The 10,555-nt window shown below is 41.2% G+C and overlaps 1 long non-coding RNA gene across 1 annotated transcript; it reads left to right on the top strand.

Annotated features, from left to right (window-relative positions):
* The first annotated feature begins 4,034 nt into the window (after nucleotides 1-4,034).
* On the top strand, nucleotides 4,035-9,551 carry LOC118168276. The gene is made up of 3 exons (XR_004751460.1): nucleotides 4,035-4,676; nucleotides 9,156-9,250; nucleotides 9,480-9,551. It is a non-coding gene; the product is annotated as an uncharacterized LOC118168276 (long non-coding RNA).
* Nucleotides 9,552-10,555: the final 1,004 nt, after the last annotated feature.

Genomic DNA, 10,555 nt, shown 5'->3' with positions numbered 1-10,555 from the left:
TATAAAATGTGAAAAACAACTTTTCTAGTCAAACCACTTCAGGAGGCCACAATTTTCTGTATAAAATCACTCGAATGTGTCTATATAAGTGAATTACAGAGACAGAACAGGTAGTGACTAACACTGGTATTTCACTGGCAATGGAGTCATGGTCCTAGAAGCTCCTGTAATGAATCAGTACAACAAACACCTGAGATTTGCTTTCTGATGGTCATCAATATGATGTTATTTGGACAAGTACATCTATACACTGACAAAGTTAGGTCTTTGGTAGAAGACAGGCAAAAGGATTTAATCTATTCTGCCCAGTGAACACACTTTATTAAATTAATATGAACTTGGAGTTTGATTAATATAAAGAACAAGCACATGGAAAATTTGAGATGATGAAGCAGCGATCTGATTCTTCAGCCCTCTAACAAAGTATATCTCCATATTTTCTGCCCACATCTCACTTCACTCGATTTAGCACTCTTCCATGTCTCATCATCGTAAGTGTCCCCTGAGGCAAATTGTGCCGTGCACAATCACTGAATCTCAGACGCACTATCCTCTGGAAGACAGCAGTCTTTTTGCCACAACCCTCCGCATTTCCTGAGAGCTAAAAGGATGTACTGTACAAAAAAAAAAAAAAAAGAGGTGGCATCATGCTAATTGTGGAAGAAGTGTTGCTGATTCTGAGTCCCTATGTCAAAACAACAATCTGTCTTGCTATAATTTAGCATGAAAACTTGAGAAATTTATCTAGTCTCCAGAGGTAAGATAGGGTTTCTAAATTATATGACTGTATCAACCACACACAGACTTGCAGAAAAGGAGGCTGAAAAAGACCTCAAGAGGTTATCTTGTGCATTCTGAAGCTCCAAGACAGGATCAGTTTTACCTAGGAAATGAAGGAAGTATTTCATTATCTTTATTGTTAATAAGATTTTATTGATACATAATGTAAACTTCCATGCCACTGTTTTTTAAGCCCATCACTTCATATCCACTACAGATAAAAATAATTTTATCCCTGCCTCTGTATGAGTGACTTATGTAGATGAGCATTTTAATGTGTTCACTTGGCCTTTTGTTCTTTAGACCAAGAAACCTCAATTCTTTAAACTAACCTTCCTTACATCCTTTCTTCTGTCCTCCTGTCCTCCCATGCGTCCTTCCATCATTCCTTCCATCCTGTCCTGTCTTCAGACACCTGCCCATTTTCTTTACTTTCTGCTAGCCATAAATATAATAGGAAGAATCCCTACTGTATCTTACAACGGAATAGTTTATATTCCTAATATGCAGTTTGCATTCTTGTAGCAGTGGAACATTACATATTAATGTATTTACTACTCCTCCTTTATCCCTTTTTGGCAGAATGGCTGCCTAATTGCTGGTTAGCAATCCTGCATCTTTACAAACTGTTGTTTTGACTCAGAACGTCCCACTTTTAAAAACAAGTGCATTGCACTGTTTTTTCTCCTATAGGTTTTTTCTCTTGTCAAGAGCATTATGAATTTAACATATCATGCAATGTGTGTTATTCGTCTAGGCTTTTTAGTATCTACAAGGTTCCTTTATCCAAGTCATTAGTGAAAAAGTGCCTGGTCTGGAACAGGCCCACCTGGAATGTCACATTACATTTTTGAAGTTTGATGCTAAATGATTAAAAACTAATAATTTTTCTAGGTAGTTTTGCACTCTATCTAAAGTAATTTCACTTTTTCATAATTTACTTACAAAGATGTTAGCCTTCAATATCAGTAGCATTAAAATTAAAACATTATATGACCTGCTTCTCCTGTATTTGAGACTTCCTCTCTGTTATAGAAATGACACTGCTTTATATGTTTGGCATGTTGGCAACTTGCTTTTTTAATGATCTTTACCCAGTTTATGCATATTTTCTTTTGTAACTTATTCCAGTATTTTTCCAGAATTGTTCTCTTCTTGAGAACAACAAAAAAAAAAGATGAGTGCTGTGTTCAGCTCTTCTGTTTTCTCTTGTGACTTCTGTGAGTTTTCATACAGGAAGCTAACAGCTCAGAACTTGCTTCACTGTGTTCTCAAGGTATCCTCGTGCGCTTACTCAGGCATAGCCTTCGCTATGGATAGGATTAATTTCACCTAACTTTATCTACCTATAAAATAGCCCTCTGTATCTGTGCTGGGGTTTAGGTTCCTATCAGTTGAAGGAGACATGGTGGGTACAGTTCATGATGAATACAGGGGTCTTCTGGAGAGGTACTGTAGAGACATACCTGAGGGTGAAGTGATCTTCAATCTTTCTAAATTATTGTCAGACCTGTTATTTTCCTGTGTTAGGTGGAGTCTATCTTAACTGAGTTTAGTTATCTGATTACACGTCACCCTTTATTGAAAAGTGATGCAAAATGCACTTTAGCCTTCTGCAAGAGATTTATCACTAGGTTTTTCTCGTCCTTAGAGATATATTTTCTTGCTATCCCTTATGTCCATTGCTTTTTGCAGTTAAATTTATGCTTTATCCTTTCTGACTTTTTCCAGCATCTTGTGCTATTCTTTCATACCTGTCCTTAGCAGTTTGACCTGGTTTCCACTTTCTGTACATTTCCTTCTTGTGTTTCAGGTCATTGAAGACCGTGTTGCTTAGCCACGTTGGTCTCTGACCATACTTCCTATCCTCCTTCTGTGTGGGATTGTTTGTGCTTGTACCCTAAACATCATTTCTTTAAGGAACTGCCAACTCTACTGAATCCCTTCTGCCTTAGCCATGTTTCCCATGAGAACTTACCTGCCATTTCCCAGGGTTTACTGGAGTCTACTTGCAGAGAGTCCATTGGGTGTGAATTGCTGTTTCCTCTTGTTCTTCATCCAAAGAAATACACGTTATCACATCACAGTCACTCTCAACCAAATTACCTTTACCCTCATATTCCCGACAATCCTCCCTCTTGGTTGCTTAGCAGGCAGCCTCTTGGCAGGCTGCTGTTGAAGCACTTGGCAGGCTCCAACAGCTCCTGTAGACCATACACAGGGAGTGGTTAAATGCTGCTATTACACCCAGAGACACACACGGCACATTGCTTTGTGATGTGCAACTGGAGATGCCCACCTAAATATTTGCAGGGAAGCACTTGCATCTTTTTGCCGGGTGTTCAATCAAAAAGACGACAAATCCTACATATGCAGTGTTTCAGATGCTCCCCTGGGAAGGCAACTGTGGGGATGCAGAAACACTTTGCCCAGACTTGAAGTTCAGGTAAGGAGAGGATAAAACCTTTCTGCCTTTCCTTTGCAGACCCAGCCGTAAAAGGAATTAACATATCTTTTTGGCCTGCTCTTTCTTTCTCTGAATCTTTATTTTCTGTTGTTTTGTTTTTGTTTTTGTTTTTTCATTCCTCTGAGTGGTGGTAGTCTCCCCTGAGGTTGTCTGATTGGTAAAATTGCATTGTTAGTAGCTTTTCACGTTGCCTTCATTTTCATAGTGTAGCTAAATCTTCAAAACGGAAGATTTCTTTGATCTGTGGTGGTTTTTTTTTTTTTTTTTGGCTGCTGGTGTTTCTTTTTCTTTTTTTTTTTTTTTAATGGTGTATGTAAAAATTGCCATTGAATCTCAAGAAATAAATCGGGATATTATTATTTAGCTTTTGGAATCATACCATGATAAAATGAATCTACAGAGGCATTTTGGCAGGCTATTTTTCATTCCTTAAGCTCTCCAAAGAACAGGAGTATTGAACACGCAGCTAGAAGTTAATGCTACAAGGGTTCTGGTGTCTGAAACAGAGAGAAAGGCTCTCATTCATTTTCTGGCTTTGCTATGGTCAATATACATCTTGATTCATCTCATTTCAATACAGTTTACGGCTGCATAGGATTCTGTCAAATTTCAAGTATTTAAACAGAAAATTTCCATGCTGGATATCTGCCTCAGGATATTATTTTTTAAAAGCCTTTCAGCAAAAATATTTTATAGATTTTTAAACAGGCTGTTTTGGAAACTGTGATTTTTATTATTTTTATTTTATTTTATTTTTATTTTTTTTGTCACATTAAATGGTTCTTGTGACCTTTCCCCTGAGAATTCCAAGTGCTTTGTAGGCCTTGGAAAAAATATTTGAAAATGAGGTTAAGGGGATATTGTATATTCTCAGTGAAACCTCTGCTTAACTGAGGTGGCACAGAGAAGTAAACTGAGAAGTAAGCCACCCAATTTAAATAACAAGGCAAGCATGAGCAAGATGTTTTAGGAAAGTGTTGGGAATCACTGGCAAAATAGAATGAAAGAATGAAATCAGTGGAAAGAAACTGTCTTGATGAGCAGTGTGAAAATTGATGTGGGAAGGAATGGAAAGGAAAATGTGTCAATGTAGCTTGAGAGGTACTAAAATTGCTAGAGGAGCTGGAGAGCAGAGCCTGGAATGAGCTAAATACAGGAGCAGCAGCGGGGCTGTGTGGGAGGCTTGGAAGAAGAAGGAGAGAGAGATCTGATGAGCAGGGCTCAGAATTGCGGTTGGTGTGGGGGGCTGTGAGACTGACTGAGGAGATTAAGGGAGGGGTTTGGCAGGGGGAGCCAGCAAAGACCTGCCTCGCGCATGGGGAAGACTGAACACCGGCATCAGGGTGAGATCTAACGGGTATCTGGGAAGCTGGAAAACAGGATTTGCTGGGCAAACTGACAGGGAACGATAAGAGGATGCCTTTTGGAGGTGAGGATTTGCTGGAGACTGGGTTAAAAGCTTGAGGACTGGAAACAAGGACTGGGAAAGAAGGGGGCCCACCTGGGGTGGGGGCTGAGGGAGAAGCACTGGTGCCCACACCAATACATGTCTAGTAGGAAGGGAATGCAGTGTTGGAGGGCTGCTGGGGAGTGGGGTGCAAGGACGTGGCACTGGGGGTCCTGGGAGGGGAAGACTCCAGACAGGCCACGCTGATGGCAAGGGCAAGGGAAGCAGGGTCAAGCTGTGCGAGGGACCACTCTGCACCAGTGCCAGCAGTGGCATCCAATGCCCCTGAGTCTTGCCATTTTGTTGCTGTCAGCAGACAATTCTGATGAGCTTGGGTCTCACCCTTGCCAACACCAGGTTAGTTCAGAAAATAACCTGCTGCCACTATATTGGTTATTCCATCAGAATGAGTATTACAAGACTGGTCAAGGGAGCTAAATGATTCACTACTGATAATGATTTTTGTGCATGTTGTTATGATGCTGCATTAAGACATTTTTCATTAGTTTTTCAATGCCTTATTTTTTTCAAAGAAACAGGATATTACTGTTTACAGTTATTTGTTAATTACAGTAATTTGTTAATTACAAATTACACAATTTGACACACCCAGTTCACAGGAGATGGCTGTGCTCTTGAGGTGCTCTAGGGCTGTGCGGTAGGATCATTGCTATCTGCAGCAAAAAAGGAAGTTGTGCAATGAATCAGGCAAGAGGTTTTATGATGAGAGTTAATCTGCCAGAATATTCCCACATGGTGTGGGGCAACTATCTTTTCATTGACTTTTCTCAATTTTCTCACTACCGAAGCAGGCTTCAGAAACAGATTTGCATATCATCTAAGCATTCATACCTGTAACTGGATCAGAAAGACTATTTTGAACTTAGAGTGTACTGTAATGTTAAATACTCTGAAATGTAAGTTCTTTAGTTTCAAGATTGTGATGCTTAAAGTCAGCAGATATCTATGCTGTGATTCAGCTCGCACGCTACTTCAACACTACTATTTCCTAACTTCTTAATACTTGATGCTTCATGTGCCATAGTGTATGATGTAAGAACATGTTTCATGAAAACAGACTAAAACAATCTTTCTGCCAAACAGCTTATCCTGCAACACAGAAGAGACCCAAAATGAAAGGAAAAATAGGCCTAGGTTCGTGTAGAAAGAGATAAATGCATCTACACAGTTTTGTCAGGCTATTCCAGGAGAAGAACTTTTGTTAAAGTATAGGCACAAAAACATCAATGTATGGATTTGAACATGATTCCTGTACAGGAGTCTTGGAGGAAGAACAAAAAAGCAAGTTGGAGGACATGAGATTAGAGGTATGGCTTTGGTCAAAATGGTGTTGGAACCTGAAAGTGAGGATTCTACACTTGAATGACAGGCATAGCTGGAAGAGTTTGGAGCCAAAAAAAAAAAAAGAAAAAGAATTATAGCAGGAACACTTTGTATGAATGGAAGAGTAGAAAAAAGGATGAGAGATCATCACTCTCATCAGTTATGGCACAGGGATACTAGTGGAGGGAATACAAGTGGGATGTAACTAGATGAACAGCAACCAGGAGGTTTCCTGTGGGTTGTGTGTTAAGCAACAGGAATTTACGAATAAACTTTTAGCTATGCTATTCCATGTGAAACAGCAGGAAAGAGTGAATCAAGTTTACACAGGGATGTGAAAAGCAGGGAGAGAGGTGGGTAGACCTGAATGACAAGGAAGGCATTGCTATCAATGGCAGTAATTGAGAAAATAAATATGAGAGGGAACTGCAAGATGTACAAGAAGCCAGAAACCTAGTTAATGATATAATAAGAAAGGCAGAGGGATTCTGAGGCCCAGTGTCCCATGAAACAAGAGTGCACCATGTTCTAAGCTTTTCCTATGTACTCTTTTCTCCCTTTCTTCATCCTTAGCAAATTTCTTAGGTGCATCTCAATTCCCTAGGAGAAAGAGTGATGGAGGTTGCTCTCCCATGACTGGTATTGCAGTGGTTTAACTGGCAGTTGATACGTGTTTAGGATTTTGAATTAACAGTTTAGATAAGAAGACCCTGCAGCCATTGCCAGCATAACCACACAGAAGGGGCAGATTTTGTTCTCATAAAGAGAACACAAGCAGGGCCTGAGAGCACAAACAGGGCTCTGAATGACCCTGCCCACGCACCGGGGCTCCCCTCACTCTGCCCAGGACCCCATGTCAGCCCCCCAGAGCTGTCAGCTGCTGCCCCAGCAAGGCCGCAGCAGGGCCGGGCTCCAGCTCCCCACCACCCTGCCCAGCCTAGGCCCACCTGCAGGCCCATGTCACCGTGGCCTGCCCTTGATGATCTGGTCTCCTGGCTGAACTGGCCACCATCTCCAGGCCTTTGCTGTTCAAGGGCGGTGGGGATATGTTCAGGCCAGTGAGGCCCTGTCACGCTGGCCATCTTGTTACTACACCTGGCTCCCAGCTGCCCATCCTACAGAAAAAGCCATTCTTCACTGTTCCTTCACTGGAAATACCTATGGGAAGTGGCCATACTTAAATAAATAAATAAAAATAAATAAATCAAAACCCCGTGACCTTTCAGGATACAACTACAGGAAGTAAACAAGAGACAATTCAGGTTTACAGTAAGGTCTGTGTTCATGGCCACAATGCATTTAAACTCATTCCTCTTTAAAAGTCGATGGTAATTTATTGGATTGTTTTGCATATTCTTTTATGTGCTCATTTCCTTGTATTTATTCTGAATCTTCACTGAAAGTGAATCTTTTTGTCTCGTCCACTCCTTTTCTCAGCCTTCCTTTCCCACAGCATCATATGAGCAGGTTACACTCTGTTTCTATTTCCCATGGCCCCAGCTCCTCTGCTCGTCCTCAGGTTACAGTTCCCTGCCTCTCTGGCAGTTTTTCTGTCAGACTGTGCTGCCTTTTTCCATGTCCTCTTTTTCTCTCCTTGTTTTGGTTCTTTTCATCCCCCAAATGGTGCTTCTTTTCACTTGCTCTTTTGTGTGCCAGTTGGTAATAGTCTTAGCACACTGGCAGCCTGACTGGTGTTGGCATCTCAGAAAAGCAGAATTTTAAGGAGTGATTTCAGGTGAAAAATACAGTAGATTTGTAGGTGCTTCAGAAACTCCTTCTAAAGAGGGAAGGTTGAAGGGGAAATAGCAGAAGTTATTTGATATTTAGCAGGGGCTAGCACTATGACTGATTAGAAGTTAAAGTTGAACTTTTAATACTGCATGAGAAATTAGAAGTAAAGAAAAGCCTTGGAAGGCAAGACGGGCAGATGACAGGCAGATTTCATGGGATGAAATGGAGAAGCTAGAAGCTAGACATAAAATGGTGACGTAAGGAGAATAATGAACAATTTAATGCTGGCTGTGAGGAAGGTAACACTACAGTTCCTGAGGCCAGAAAGAAGTCTGGTGTGGTAATGGAAGTCTGAGATGACCACAGTGGTGAATTAAATGCCTTACTTCAGTGAAATGTGCTTCTCTGTAGGATTTCCCTGTCAGACTCTTTCTTAGTAGTCCCCAGTCCAGGTCCTATGTTGCTCCCCACACTGAGCTTGTACCTGTTCTCACATAACACAAACAAGTGCTGGCTTCTGCCCCTGAGATGGTGCAATTCTTGGATATGCTTACAGACTGGGGGACAAGAGGCTAGAAAGCAGCCCAATGGAAAGGGATCTGGGGTTTCTGGTCAGTGGCAAGTTGAATATCAGTCAGAAGTGTGCCCTGGCTGCTAAAAGGGCCAACAGTATCCTGGGGTGCAGCAAGAGCATGCAACATTGCTAGCTGGTCAGGGGAAGGAATCGTCCCACTCTGCTGTGTGCTGGTAGAGCCTCAACTTGAGTACTGTGTAAAGTTTTGGCTGCCACAATAAGAAAGACCTAAAGCTATTAGAGATTGTCCAAAGGAGAGCAATAAAGATGGCAAAGGGTGTAGAGAGGAAGATGGTTTGTTCAGCCCAGAGAAGAGGAGGCTGAGGGGAGGCCTTATGGCGGCCTGCAGCTCCCTCACGAGGGGCAGGTGCTGAGCTCTGCTCTCTGATGACAGTGACAGGACCCGAAGGAACGGCATGGAGGGTCAGGCTGGTTGTTACGAAAAAGTTACTCACCAAGAGGGTGGTTGGGCACTGGAACAGGCTCCCCAAGGGATGTGGTCATGGCAGTGAGCCTGCTGGAGTTTAAGAATTGTTTGTGCAACACTTTCATAAATGTTTTGATTTGAGGGTGGTCCTGTATGGAGCCAGGAATTGGACTTGGTGCTCCTTTGTAGTGCCCATTCCAATTTGGGATATTCTAGGATTGTAACACCTTTTAGCCCTTGCTGCTGCAAGTGAGATGATGCCAGACCCTGACTCTTGTCAGCAAAATGACCCAGATCATGTTGATCTTCATGCAATGAGCCCTTGGCTATCTGCAGCTTGCTGAAAGTTTCTAATCTGCTAATTATTTTCCTCTTCATGGATCAGGGAAGCCTACTTGCTGAGACTCCAGTTGCTGGCCTCTCCTTCCTTCCTGTCCATCCATAATGAGTTCAATGGGAACGGAGAGGCTGTGAATTTGGGTAAGCAAGTTGTACTTCACCATGTTAAAACAGTATGCTCAGAACTTGTTTTTCCTGTTCATTTTTTCTACTGGCTGTTCAGGGGGTTTCCACACGTCATCCCCTCCTCACCTGCTATGTACCCACATACGTATTGGTATGCGTGTATTTACAGTTGCCTTTTTGAAGGGATTAACAGGGTTTAAGTAGAGAATGTGGCCCAACTACTGAGAACGTTGTCTGTTTACAGAGATTTTCCCTGCCTTCCACGGTGCTGCCTTACCAGTACCTATTTTCACCTCTGGCTTCAAATGTATCAGGAACACACGTAAGTATTGTTGCCATTTCATTCTTTTACTCTGTAAAGTCCAACTTATCATTGCATTGGGTAGAGTGCAGATACTCACACATATGCTCAGCTGTGACCAAGGTCTGCCTTTGCCAAAAAGGTGTCTTGAGACACACCTTTGTAAGTTTATCACCAGGAGACTTATCAACCTACTTAGTTGGTTTACTTGGAGCAAATAATATACCAGTGTAACTGATTAATGGGTTCCTGAGCTATATGTATATGTGTGTGCATACACATATAAATATAAACATAAAATATAAAATATCTATAAACATACATATAGTTTAAAAATATACACACACACAAATATTTGCATGGGTGTATTTCTATACTTGGGTAATTGGTGCCATACATATTGACTTAATGTTATGCAGTATTTCCAATTATAGGACTTCTAATTGTTTGTAAAAATAGCACAGTGTTGTTTTTCAGACTTTTTTTTTTTTTTTTTAAGACTTAAAAAACCCTTCAATTTTCAAAACTATAGATTTTTCAATTTAAATGGTTCCACAGTTCCAGGAGAAGAATTAGGGAATGTTATTATGAATCACTGTTTTAACAGTACAAGGACAAGATAGGGATTCCACTGATACCTGTTACAGGCAACAATCTCCTCCTTCAGTACCTGTGCCTAGGAATAAGCTTGCGAGGCAGGAGGAAGAACTTCTATCTGTGTGTGATATGCTATGTCAAGTACACATATGATGATAGCACTAAGTGATCTTTGGACTTTCTAAGTATTTGCCATCTGAAAGAGTGCTAATGATTCTACATCATACCTCATGTTGGTCAGGGAAAAAAAAAAGAACTTGTAGCAGAACCAAAGTTGGTTCTACAAAGTTGGATAGGTGCCAGTAGTTATCATGTAGCCACATATGGTATGAACAGTTAAAGGACAGATCCCTACCAGGTATATGAGATGATTGCAGAAGGTCTAGTATCAAAAAATAGAAAGCAAGTATGAGATAAATGAG

Source organism: Oxyura jamaicensis, chromosome 5, assembly GCF_011077185.1.
Source record: "Oxyura jamaicensis isolate SHBP4307 breed ruddy duck chromosome 5, BPBGC_Ojam_1.0, whole genome shotgun sequence".
Taxonomy (NCBI): domain Eukaryota; kingdom Metazoa; phylum Chordata; class Aves; order Anseriformes; family Anatidae; genus Oxyura; species Oxyura jamaicensis.
The sequence above is the reverse complement of the archived record's forward strand: the minus strand, read 5'-3'. Positions and strand labels throughout refer to the sequence as shown.